Source organism: Cyprinodon tularosa, unplaced genomic scaffold, assembly GCF_016077235.1.
Source record: "Cyprinodon tularosa strain WSP-4 unplaced genomic scaffold, ASM1607723v1 ctg99, whole genome shotgun sequence".
In the NCBI taxonomy this organism is placed as follows: Eukaryota; Metazoa; Chordata; class Actinopteri; order Cyprinodontiformes; family Cyprinodontidae; genus Cyprinodon; species Cyprinodon tularosa.
In genome coordinates this window covers 1,123,619-1,137,500 of record NW_024039773.1, presented here as the reverse complement: position 1 = coordinate 1,137,500, position 13,882 = coordinate 1,123,619, and the positions used below count along the sequence as shown (strand labels likewise).

Here is a 13,882-nt window from a genome sequence, read left to right as displayed (position 1 = left end):
TACATGCATCAGAACTCAAAATCATGAGACAATCACTTGCCTTACTTTGTTAAATTAGAAACCTTAAAGTAAACAATAAAAGTTTTTAGTTGTGTAAACATAAATGTTTCTTTGCACACCAAGTTATTTTGTTCAGTTGTTTTTTTTTTTTTTTTACTTTAAACTATTAATATAAAAGACACCAAGACAAAAAAATACAACTTTTACCCCAAATGTATGAAGTCAGATTTCTGTTAAAAGTTTCCACATACAGGTGCTGGTCATAAAATTAGAATATCATGAAAAAGTAGATTGATTTCAGTAATTCCATTTAAAAAGTGAAACTTGTATATTATATTCATACATTACATACAAACTCATATATTTCAGATGTTTATTTGGTTTAATTTTGATGATTACAAATGACAACAAATGAAAATCTCAAATTCATCATATCAGAAAATTAGAATATTGTGAAAAGGTTCAAAATTGATGGCCCCTGGTGCCACACTCTAATCAGCTAATTAACTCAAACCACCTGCAAAAGCCTTTAAATGGTCTTTCAGTCTAGTTCTATAGGCTACACAATCATGGGGAAGACTGCTGACTTGACGGTTGTCCAAAAGACGACCATCGACACCTTGCACAAGGAGGGCAAGACACAAAAGGTAATCGCTAAAGAGGCTGGCTGTTCACAGAGCTCAGTGTCCAAGCACATTAATAGAGAGGCGAAGGGAAGGAAAAGATGAGGCCGAAAAAAGTGTACAAGCAAGAGAGATAACCGCACCCTGGAGAGGATTGTGAAACAAAACCCATTCAAAAATGTGGGGGAGATTCACAAAGAGTGGACTGCAGCTGGAGTGAGTGCTTCAAGAACCACCACACACAGACGTATGAAAGACATGGGTTTCTGCTGTCGCATTCCTTGTGTCAAGCCACTCTTGAACCACAGACAGCGTCAGAAGCGTCTAAAGAGAAACAGGACTGGACTGCTGGTGAGTGGTCCAAAGTCATGTTCTCTGATGAAAGTAAATGTTGCATTTCCTTTGGAAATCAAGGTCCCAGAGTCTGGAGGAAAAGAAGAGAGGCACTTCATCCACGTTGCTTGAAGTCCAGTGTAAAGTTTCCACAGTCAGTGATGGTTTGGGGTGCCATGTCATCTGCTGGTGTTGGTCCATTGTGTTTTCTGAGGTCCAGGGTCAACGCAGCCACATACCAGGAAGTTTTAGAGCACTTCATGCTTCCTGCAGCTGACCAACTTTTTGGAGATGCAGATTTCATTTTCCAACAGGACTTGGCACCTGCACACAGTGCCAAAGCTACCAGTACCTGGTTGAAGGACCATGGTATCCCTGTTCTTAATTGGCCAGCAAACTCTCCTGACCTTAACCCCATAGAAAATCTATGGGGTATTGTGAAGAAGAAGATGCAATACACCAGACCCAACAATTCAGAAGAGCTAAAAGCCACTATTAGAGCAACCTGGGCTATCATAACACCTGAGCAGTGCCACAGACTGATCGACTCCATGCCACGCCGCATTGCTGCAGTAATACAGGCCAAAGGAGGCCCAACTAAATACTGAGTGCTGTACATGCTCATACTTTTCATGTTCATACTTTTCAGTTGGCCAACATTTCTATAAATCCTTTGTTTTTATTGGTCTTCAGTAATATTCTAATTTTCTGATATGATGAATTTGAGATTTTCATTTGTTGTCATTTGTAATCATCAAAATTAAACAAAATAAACATCTGAAATATATGAGTTTGTATGTAATGTATGAATATAATATACAAGTTTCACTTTTTAAATGGAATTACTGAAATCAATCTACTTTTTCATGATATTCTAATTTTATGACCAGCACCTGTATAATACACACTCATATGAGCAGTTTTATTTTAAAAAAAAAACACACGTAAACTACTTTCCACAAGCATACTGAACGTTCTCGTGGAGATTCAACACCACAAAGTCCTCAGTGTAATTAAGCTACTGTTAACACATTAGTGTAACTTAGCTTGCTATAATTCTTTAGGTGGTAGCTTTTGTGTAGTGAAGCTTAATTTATCGTTGAGTAACTGATAGCTTAGCTCACTACACTGGACAAGTAATAATAATAATAATACATTTTATTTAAAAAGGCGCCTTTCTGGACACTCAAGGTCACCGTACAAAACATAAAAAGTGTCAGAAAAAATAAAAATTATAATTATAAAAACATTTAAAAACATTTAAAAATACAGAGTAAGTAGCTTGCCCAACACTGATGGGTCCTGCATATATGCATAGAGGATAAAAAAAAAAGCAGCTTAGCTATTTAGCGCCTACCAGCAAAGTGTGGAAATACCAAAAATTTCAGGATGTAATGTAAAAAAATGAACAGATGTATTTGATTCCAGGAGGGTTTTCACAACGATGATGAAATTCAGAGCTGGGGCTTGAACCGTCAACCCTTCGATTTCAGGGCAAACTCCAACATCCAACGCCACTGTCGCCCCCTACGTCTAGCGGTTGAAGTTCCTTTGTCAGATCTCCCGCAATAACAGCGAGCACAGCGTTCATTTGTTTCACCTTGTTTTTCCACATCGGCTGTGAGATGGGCACGCATGGAGTCACAGATTAACAGCGATGGTGATGCGTGGAAAAAACCACCTGGTCTCCTTACATACACCTCCCTCAGCTACTGTGAGGAGTTCTTCATAAAGCACATACCTGTCCTTTTATACACAATCCACGCCCACACTTCCCCCTTTAACGTTCTCATGGTGGTCTCAAACGTCCGCAGTAACACATAGGGCGCGCCGCACATTTTGAGGGAAAAAAAAGACGTTTATATGCGCCTTATAGTCGTGAAAATACGGTACTATTTAATACCCTGTGCAATAACCTGCCTGTCTATATCTGGTGCAATAACTATATTTATAGATATAAATATCCATTAGAGTGGTGGCCTAGTAGTTAGGGCATGGAGCTTGGAATCCTGAGGTTGTGAGTTTGAAATCCACTCCCACAGACTTCCACTCTGGTCCACTGAGCAAAGACCCTTGCTCCGCAGGTGCCGCAAATGGCAGCCCACTGCTCCCCAAGAGGATGTGTGAAATGCAGATAGTTCATTTTGTTGCGCTGTACTTGTGATAGTGTAATGACAATAAAGCGTTGGAATCTATATAAAAACCCATGAAAAACACCCTGTGCAATAGCCCTGTATAACAATACTACTATAAAAAAGCTGTCATATGTGGACGCACTGTATATACTAATATATATATATATATATATATATATATATATATATATATATATATATATGCATGCTTCTTCTTCTTTGACTATCTGAGCTGATGTAATGAGTACATTTCTCCACTGTGAGATCAATAAAGTCAATCACTCAAGTCAATTAACTGATAACAATTGTAAGTAACCAGCTTCAGGTTCAAGAAAAACCAAACAAACCTGAAAATTTAGACCAATTGCATGTTTTTTGCCCATTTTGGGTTACATGTGAGAGGATACAGCATTATTTAAACTGTCTGATGATATTTTAACGAGTGAGATGATGATGTTTTTGTCGGGATAAAAAGATTGTTCTAGAACCAGAGGCTCCATCTAAAAAAGGAGCCGCAATCTCATATAAAAATCTTCCATGTACACTGCAGTGATTCTCAGAGGACGGAGTTTGGCGTGTTTTGAACGCACAGCTGCGCTTACACACAAAGCCGCGCACACAGAGGCATCTTTCTAAATGCCAACGACGCTTTTCCTGTCACAGAAAAAGTGCGCAGAGCGAAGGGAATAAGGGGGCGAAAGAGATGGCTTTTCCACGGAGGCAACAGTGGGTGGATTGAGTGGGATATGGGTGGCCTGTGTCACCCTGGCTCCTTCCCAGAGCAGAGGGACAGGAAGTGGCCAGGGGATCCTGGGAGAATACAAGCCGTCCTCTGTCTGCATCTACACTATCCCATACTTCATTCAAAATGGACAGCAAGTGCAAGACTGAGAGTAGGAATGGATACTTTAGATATTCATCCCATCTATTCACCTGCCTTTATGCAAAGCAGCCGTCAAACCAAACATCTTTGTCAGTAAAGTGAAAATCAGAAACTCTGTGATGGAACAAAGAAGTGGAAAAAGAGCCAAACTAGGCCATCGAGGCCCCAGTTTAAGTAAGAAATTGAGCAACAGGATGGGAGTGGTGGGAGAACAGGTGGCACCAGCATTCCCATGCTCATCCTTATGCCAGAGCATGAAGCTGGACACTAATTAGCACCAAATCGGGGCCAGGGCCACAGACGTTTTGTGTCTGCAACATAAAATATTCAAAACCCTGAGTCAGCGGGATGCCGGCGCAAACCGCATGTTCGGCTTTCACAGATATGAACCGTTTCTGCCATTCCGGCTCAGATAACCTTTAACTGAGCGACTAAAACACTGGAGGGGGTTGGTGCTGGTCGGACTCTTGTTTTCACAACAAAGACAAAAGAACGCTCTAATTTTCCAATTTCTAACACTGCTGCTACAGTAAAGACTCATTCCCACTTCCTGGATCACCTAAGCTGTTGTTTTTCATTTTGTTCCTATAGATTATAACAGTTATGGTAAAAAAAAAAAAAAAAAAAAAAAAAAGCACCTGCATCTTTAAGTTCTAAAATTTCACTTATCAAGGAATAATAATACTTCAGTTGCCTGGAAGTGAAAACCCACAATATATAATCTATACAATACAGACGTTACCTACGGAGGAGGATTAGGGCCAGTGGAAAGAAAAAAAAAAAAGTTAACTGATTTTTAAATTTTATTTCAGTTTAGTATGGGAAAAAAGTCAGAATTCTGAGATTAAAGTCAGAATTCTGACTTTAATCTCATAATTCTGACCTTTTTCTCAGAATTCTGACCGAACTCTGACTTTTATCTCATAATTCTGACTTTTTTCTCAGAATTCTGACTTTTTTCTCAGAATTCTGACCGAATTCTGACAATAAAAAAGTCAGAATTCTGAGATTAAAGTCAGAATTCGGTCAGAATTCTGAGAAAAACAAGTCAGAATTCTGAGATTAAAGTCAGAAATAAGCTGAAATAAAATTTAAAAATCAGTAACCATTTTTTTTTCAGTGGCCCTAATCCTCTTCCGTAGTTACCAGAAAAATGCGTCAAGTGCATAAAAACACAACAGGGCCAGTTCACTTTTGTCTTTATCTAATTTATAAAAACGCAGAAAAAAAACTTTAAACAATGTTTAAAAAAACTAAATTTGGTGGCTTTTTAAATCCCCCTTAGCGGCAACAACCTGAAGTCCAAGTTTTCACTTTTTCCATTCTTCACATCAGTGTTTAAACTCTGTCAGAAAACACGGCTCGACGGCCTGCAGGATCAAATATCAGCAAAACTTTACAATTCCCTGCAGAAGCATTTATACATCTGTAACCATTTTATATTGGTTTACATTTACAGTGAAGAGGCCGTTCCAACCGTTGCATTTCCCAATTCTCCAGATTGTTGCCTGACTTTACATGAGTGAATAAAGTGAACGTGATTGGTTGTTTATCAAGGGGGCGGGATTGTTGTGGCAGAAGGTTTGCAAGCATGTTTGGTTGTGCTCGATTTGTCAGCAGCAAAGTCCATTGCGACCAAGTAGCACTAAATTGGTGACTTAGAAACGACACTGTCGAGGAACGCTATGGACAGCGGAAACATGCAAGAGGAGGAGAGTTTAGTGTCGGAGGTCGTGGATGAGTCTCCTCCGTCGTCCAGTTTTTATTTAGAGGAGGAAAGCGGGGACGAAGATGTTGTGGAAGAGGACGCCAGGGCGGCAGAAGCTTGGTTTGGTGTAGAAGGCTTCCAGCCGTCCATGTTTGAGCCCTTGCCTCGCAACGCTGCCAGTTCTGTTAGCTCTACGCCTGCCGAAGACACAGACGTCCATCCCCGTGAGCACTGGGACGCAACTCAATGGGAAAGGAAAGGATTCTGATTTCAACCGTTGCGTATATTAGCGGCGACATATGAATCAAGATGCTATGACCGAAAAATTTTATTGACAGATGACCGTTGATATATGATTGGCCGAATTTAGGTGTTCAGGCTGACGTAGAACTAACTGTCCTGCAGAAGATAACGAGAAATAAAAACACAGATTTTAGGACAGAATTTTCTTTTTTAAATAGAATTCTTTTTACATTTTGGGATAAAATCGTCTGATAAAGAGTACATTTATATGCATGTTTAAGCCAGAATGATTCAATATTTAAATATGATTTCCCTATAACTTTAAACTTCTATTTGTATTTTAGGAGTCTTATGTGAGAAAATCCAATATAAATTTGTGCAAAAATTGTGAAACGGAACAAAAATGACACTTTTTTGGCCCTTCCCAGTCATAAGCCAGCAGAATGGCAGCCCACTTCCCTCCAACTCCCAGCAGACCCCCCCCCCCCCACCCCCCCCACCCCCCCCCCCCACCCCTCCCCTTTTTTTTAGTCTGACTCAACCTTCCACTGAATTACAGGCTCTGACCAGGAGATGATGCTTCTCTTTAGATCTTAATATCCACAAATAATAACAGAAAGAATATTTTCGTACAAAGATTGGTGTTTAAAAAGGGAAGTATAGGGGACCAACCAAGGGCCTATAAAGGAAAGTGGGGAAATTTAGAATGGCTACTACTGTAGATCTACTGTTTGCACAAAGGTTAACAGTTTTTTCATGACTGTTTTTTGAATTATGGTGATAACTTTTTAACTGTGTTTTTCTACATATGATGTTAAATGTAATTAACTAGAGAACCTGTTAAAAACTGTATCCTTTCTAGTTTGTAAAAAAATTTAAAATTTAGAGGGTGCAACACATTCTTATCATGACTGGCCTCCTAGGTGACTTTAAAGGAATAGTACACCCAAAACATGATTAGCCTTCATTTTCTACTCACCCCCATGCTGAACAAAACTCTGGAGTACTTTTTTGATATCTCAAATGCATCTGGAGATCTGGGAGGCTTCTTGCTGTCTGCTGACATTCAAATGCTGGAGGTCTATGGTGCCCGAGACAGAAAGGTCCATAAAAGTCCACAAAAAACGTGTCAATATTCCTCCATACTGCTCGTCCAATGTATTCCAAGTGTCCTGAGTGGGTAGCATCCAGAATTTACTCGAAACGAAGTCATTTAGAATGTTTTTAGAGCATAAACAGTAGTGTATAGGATTTCCTGAAAGCGCTTTCACGAGTCTACGGAAACCGCGGCAGACCAAACCAGACGAAAGTGCGCATTCAGCTCGGCAAAGAACTCATGCTCTTCCTCAACACTGAAGTCCTCAGACATTTTTCTTTCGTTGTTTCTTTCTTTGCACAGGTAAACAGCACATTTCTTCTTCTACGCTTGCATTATCGGCAGAGCAGACGCTGAATGCGCACTTTCATCTGGTTTGGTCTGCCGCTGCAAAAGGAGGGTCTCTGTGTCTCGGGCTGATGCACTCAATGAACTGCTTGTTTTTTTTCCCAGAGTTCGCTCCTCTGGAGACATTGGAATCACCTTAAGACGGTTGATCAAATATCGGGTTAAATATCGGTGGGTTGGCCGATATCCGATATTCAGTTTTGAGGCAGATACCGATAGGGGGCCGATTATATCGTGCATCCCTACCTCAGTCTTAAAAAGGTTGGTGACCCCTGCTCTAGATCTTATATTTGTGGAAACCTGGTGAACGTTCCAGAAAAAAGATGTCCGACTGTGGATTGAATGAACTCCAACCAAAGTGCTTTTGGGGCCCCAGGCGGTGGCCCACGTCTACTTCAAGGTTCGGTCAGCCTCTGAAGACGCCGATGGTAGAAGAAGCTGTGGTTTCCTTTCCCCACAACCCCACTCACTTAAAAAGACACGCTTTAGGATTAGTGTCTCCCGCTGGCGATGGCTCAGATGTCCAAATATTGACTGTCTGTGGTGAAACTAATAATAGAAGAGCCTGGTTACGCCAGCGAGGGCCTCAAACTAACTGCACGGCGGTGTTTTTGCCTGATCCTGCAGAGGAATGTAGTCAACTCCCCTCCATGCCGTTTGTATCTTATTATTTGTGATCGTACGTCATCCTGCTGACGGTCTACTCATCAGGGCTGGTTTAACGCCAGACGACTGATCCAGGATTTTCCTTCATAATTCAAGATAATTCAACCGGGTTCAGCGTCTAGACAACGTTTTCCTGCTCAGATAGTTAAGCATCAGCCTCCCTGTTCATGCGAGACGTCAAACCGTCCTGACGTTGGAAATAACTCCTGGCACACAGACGCACAAAGCCTGCTGTGCCGCTATATCAGCATGATGCCACATCTGTTTGATCTGCATTAAACCTAAATATTGTGCATAAATCCCCAGCTTGTTTTTTTTCTTTGCGCTATAATCTCTTCAGAAATCCTAAACATTTTTTTTTTTTCAAATACGTGTCACAGAGCTGTAGGATGAGTTTCCATTAAAAAAGTTAATACTCATGGTTATCATGCAGTATTACACTAATGATAGAGCTCTTGCCATAAGGATCCTCCTGGTTTTATTCCTTATATTTTAGCTGTTATTCCTGAGAGGATTAAAATGTTTTGCAGAATGCACAAAAACAGGTTTCCCTTGCATCCAGCATTCTTATGTTAAACATTGCAGAAGTGACTAATTGCCTTTTCTCTGCTGCAATTTGCTGACACCATTTAAGGGATGCCCCTGCATGTTAGCGGTGTAGCTGAGGTCTTTCGAGGTGCGAAACGGTCGGTTTCACTTCCTCTGCTGTCAGGAATCAGGCTCTGCTGAGGGCACCTAATGCTCCTTGGAATCCCACGAATGCCTCCCAGCGAAAGCCGAAGATGTTTGCGTCGGCTCCAGTGAGCTTGCTGGAAAGAGCCTCCTTGAGGTTGAAATTCCCGTTGATTGGCGTGGCGGCTGCGCACAGACGCCTTTGTTCGCTGCCAAAGGAGGGTCTCTGTGTCTCGGGCTGATGCACTGAATGAACTGCTTGGTTTTTTTCCCCAGAGTTCGCTCCTCTGGAGACATTGGAATCACCTTAAGACGGTTGACTTCCACTTTTTCTTTTGAAATGACCTTTTTACACCTTTTTCCCAAGGAAAGCATTCAGGGTGGTCTACAACACAAACACCTTTAAAGTCCCCTTAGAGGCCAGTCATGATAAGAATGTGTTGCACCCTCTAAATTTTCAAGTTTTTACAAATTAGAAAACATTAGAAAGGATCCAGTTTTTTCTGGGTTCTCTAGTTAATTACATTTAACATCATATGTAGAAAAACACAGTTAAAAAGTCATGAAAAAACTGTTAACCTTTATGCAAACAGTAGATCTACAGTAGTAGCCATTCAAAATTTACCCACTTTCCTTGATGGGCCCTTGGTTGGTCCCCTATAATTCCCTTTTTAAACATCAATCTTTGTACGAAAATATTCTGTCATGATTTGTGGACATTAAGATCTAAAGAGAAGCATCATCTCCTGGTCAGAGCCTGTAATTCAGTGGAAGGTTGAGTCAGATAAAAAAAAAGGGGAGGGGTGGGGGGGGTCTGCTGGGAGTTGGAGGGAAGTGGGCTGCCATTCTGCTGGCTTATGACTGGGAAGGGCCAAAAAAGTGTCATTTTTGTTCCGTTTGACAATTTTTGCACAACTTTATCTTGGATTTTCTCACATAAGACTCCTAAAATACAAATAGAAGTTTAAAGTTATAGGGAAATCATATTTGAATATCAAATAATTCTGGCTTAAACATGTATATAAATGTACTCTTTATCAGACGATTTTATCCCAAAATTTAGAAAATTTGTAGTTAAAAAAAAAAATCCTGTCTTAAAATCTGTTTTTTTTTTCCGTTATCTTCTGCAGGCCAATTAGTTCTCTGTCAGCCTGAACACCTAAATTCATCCAATCATATATCAACGGTCATCTGTCAATCAAATTTTTTCGGCCAATAGCATCTTGATTCATATGTTGCAGCTAATATATGCAACGGTTGAAATCAGAATCCTTTCCTTTCCCATTGAGTTGCGTCCCAGTGCTCACGGGGATGGACGTCTGTGTCTTCGGCAGGCGTAGAGCTAACAGAACTGGCAGCGTTGCGAGGCAAGGGCTCAAACATGTACGGCTGGAAGCCTTCTACACCAAACCAAGCTTCTGCCGCCCTGGCGTCCTCTTCCACAACATCTTCGTCCCCGCTTTCCTCCTCTAAATAAAAACTGGACGACGGAGGAGACTCATCCACGACCTCCGACACTAAACTCTCCTCCTCTTGCATGTTTCCTCTGTCCATAGCGTTCCTTGACAGCGTCGTTTCTAAGTTTAGTGCTACTTGGTCCCAATGGAATTTCCCATTGGAACTGACTAGCACTAAGTTGCTAACTGGTTAGCAAGATGCTTCCGACAAACTGGCCACAACCAAACATGCTTGCAAACCTTCCGCCACAACAATCCCGCCCCCTTGATAATCGACCAATCACATTCACTTTATTCACTCATGTAAAGTCGTGCACCACTCGGGAGAATTGGGAAATGCAACGGCTGGAACAGCCGCTTCACTGTAAATGTAAACCAATGTGAAATGGTTACAGAGGTATAAATGCTTCTGCAGGGAATTGCTGATATTTGATATTTGATCGGCCAAAATCCCAATATTGTGCATCCCTAGACTGAGGGCCACTTCAAGGGTACCGAGACGTAGGAAGGGCGACCACTACTGACCCATGAGCTACAAGGGTTAATGTTAGCCTAAACTTTGTTCATTATCAACATATTTTTATTGTTTCTGTTAATTTCTACGTTTATTTAGTAGGGATGCACGATATTGGGATTTTGGCCGATATCCGATATGCCGATATTTTAAAACTCATGTAGCCGATAACCGATATCGATACTGATGTTAAAGCTGGACAAAAATAAGTAGTCATTGAAAATAGCAGTTTTGTTATCCATTTCTGACACTTTGAAAAATAATATACTCAAATATGTTTTTATATATACACTCACCGGCCACTTTATTAGGTACACCTGTCAAACTGCTCATTAACACTTAATTTCTAAGCAGCCAATCACATGGCGGCAACTCAGTGCATTTAGGCATGTAGACATGGTCAAGACAATCTCCTGCAGTTCAAACCGATCATCAGTATGGGGAAGAAAGGTGATTTGAGTGACTTTGAACGTGGCATGATTGTTGGTGCCAGAAGGGCTGGTCTGAGTATTTCAGAACTGGGATTTTCACGCACAACCATCTCTAGGGTTTACAGAGAATGGTCGGAAAAAGAAAAAACATCCAGTGAGCGGCAGTTCTGTGGGCGGAAATGCCTTATTGATGCCAGAGGTCAGAGGAGAATGGCCAGACTGGTTCGAGCTGATAGAAGGGCAACAGTGACTCAAATAACCACCCGTTACAACCAAGGTGGGCAGAAGAGCATCTCTGAACGCACAGTACGTCGAACTTTGAGGCAGATGGGCTACAGCAGCAGAAGACCACACCGGGGGCCACTCCTTTCAGCTAAGAACAGGAAACTGAGGCTACAATTTGCACAAGCTCATCAAAATTGGACAATAGAAGATTTGAAAAACGTTGCCTGGTCTGATGAGTCTCGATTTCTGCTGCGACATTCCGATGGTAGGGTCAGAATTTGGCGTCTACAACATGAAAGCATGGATCCATCCTGCCTTGTATCATCGGTTCAGGCTGGTAGTGGTGTCATGGTGTGGGGAATATTTTCTTGGCACTCTTTGGGCCCCTTGGTACCAATTGAGCATCGTTGCAACGCCACAGCCTACCTGAGTATTGTTGCTGACCATGTCCATCCCTTTATGACCACAATGTACCCAACTTCTGATGGCTACTTTCAGCAGGATAATGCGCCATGTCATAAAGCTGGAATCATCTCAGACTGGTTTCTTGAACATGACAATGAGTTCACTGTACTCAAATGGCCTCCACAGTCACCAGATCTCAATCCAATAGAGCATCTTTGGGATGTGGTGGAACGGGAGATTAGCATCATGGATGTGCAGCCGACAAATCTGCGGCAACTGTGTGATGCCATCATGTCAATATGGACCAAACTCCCTGGGGAATGCTTCCAGCACCTTGTTGAATCTATGCCACGAAGAATTGAGGCAGATCTGAAGGCAAAAGGGGGTCCAACCCGTTACTAGCATGGGGTACCTAATAAAGTGGCCGGTGAGTGTATATATATATAGATATATATATATATATATATATATATATATATATATATATATATATAATGTATATTTTTATACGTTGATATATATTGACGCGGTATCGATCTATTTTACTAACAAAATCTCACAAGAATTTGCCAAATATCACGAGAGTTTGTAACAGAACGATGAAATTTCACGAGATTTTGAAAGTAAAATAGATCGATACCGCGTTTTTAAAAATCAATTTGATATCAGCATATGAAAATATCTTTGAGTATATTATTTTTCAAAGTGTCAGAAATGGATAACAAAACTGCTTTTTTCAATGACTACTTATTTTTGTCCAGCTTTAACATCGGTATCGATATCGGTTATCGGCTACATGAGTTTTAAAATATCGGCATATCGGATATCGGCCAAAATCCCAATATCGTGCATCCCTACTATGAAGTTCAGGTGAACACCGACTGCTCTAGTTCATAGGTCAGGTGACCCTTGCTTTACGTCAACCCTGTATATATATGTATATATCACCATCAGTTTGGGGGGTCCTTCAAAGACCCCTGCTATAGATTAACCCAGAGGTTCTGGTGCCTATCCGCTTTCGGCCACCCCTCATTGTACATTGGTTATTGCCCTTATTAAAATTTTCTGGCTACGCCTCTGCTCACTGTCAAGTTCCAGCAGAGTTTCCTGAAAGCTGCATCTGAAAGCAGCCTTCCCTGCAGCAATCCACTGAGGTGTGGCGGGATTGCCTCATAATGTACAGATTGAAGGTATGAGGAGCATGCAGCCTATTTCCCAAGAAGCGCTGCAGGTAAACAGAAATGATGGAGCAGCTGTAATAATGAAAGAGAAGCCAGCCACATTCAGGACACAAAGCAGAGGCTGGTGCATCTCATTCATTTTTCATGAACTTCTGTCTGAAGCCTCCAAAATAACAAGTTTCTACTCACCCTGAGGAGCAGACAGCTGCAGATTTAGTCTCTTCGCTCTTCTGGAGGTCCGAGTTTGGAGTCAAAGCATAAACTTATCTCTCCTGCGACACTTCCAGCTCACAGAGCCCAGAATAAAGATGAAATCTGGTTCCTCCAGAGGATCAGGGAGGCAGCCTGATGAGGAGAACCCGCTGAGGAGGAGCGCCTGCCCGGTGAGGTCATACTGGGGAAACCCTCCTAAACTGGGGAGACATTTCTCTCTTCTTTTTTATCAAATAGAAATAATAAATTGAAAAAAGAGACAGAACCTCACATGAGTGACTCACTGAGATCTGAGACACAAAAAAATAAAAAAGAAAAGAAAAGAAAAGCCGAACGAGGCTGGTTTCCTCTGCAGCAACACCGAAACAAACCTGGATCAAAACACTGGGATGTGCTGTGGGGGGAGGTAGGCGTGGCCTCATTTAGCTCCTCGGGCTGTGATTGGTCAGCTGCTTTCAGGCACATGTGGGCCCTGATGGTGTCTGAGCTGAGCCTCACCTGAAGCTGCAGGTTCAAACCTGCGTCTGATTCACCTTAAACTAAACACACCTTAACCACCTGCTCTCTGGTGGAAAAATAATAATAATAATAATCCTGCAAATTATTTTTATTTTTTTCTGTATGCTCTGAGGCTGACTGTTGATTAAAGCTCGCAGATCGAAACAAAGTATATCAATTACTGTGAGAGGATACCATTATTTCCTTTCCTTTGTTTGAAAATTGGTTCAGTGCTGGCACCTGCTGTTCAT

General features: G+C 41.4%; 1 protein-coding gene across 2 annotated transcripts in view; it reads right to left on the bottom strand.

Annotated features, from left to right (window-relative positions):
• The window catches only part of src (v-src avian sarcoma (Schmidt-Ruppin A-2) viral oncogene homolog), an 80,576-nt gene extending 67,061 nt beyond the window's left edge, over window positions 1-13,515 (bottom strand). Inside the window, exon 1 of one of the 2 annotated variants that reach the window (XM_038276032.1) lies at window positions 13,110-13,515. The gene's annotated coding sequence lies outside the window, so the exon portion shown is untranslated. The remainder of the gene's footprint in view (window positions 1-13,109) is intronic. The other variant, XM_038276033.1, reaches the window with a different exon arrangement.
• Between the last annotated feature and the right edge of the window lie 367 nt (window positions 13,516-13,882).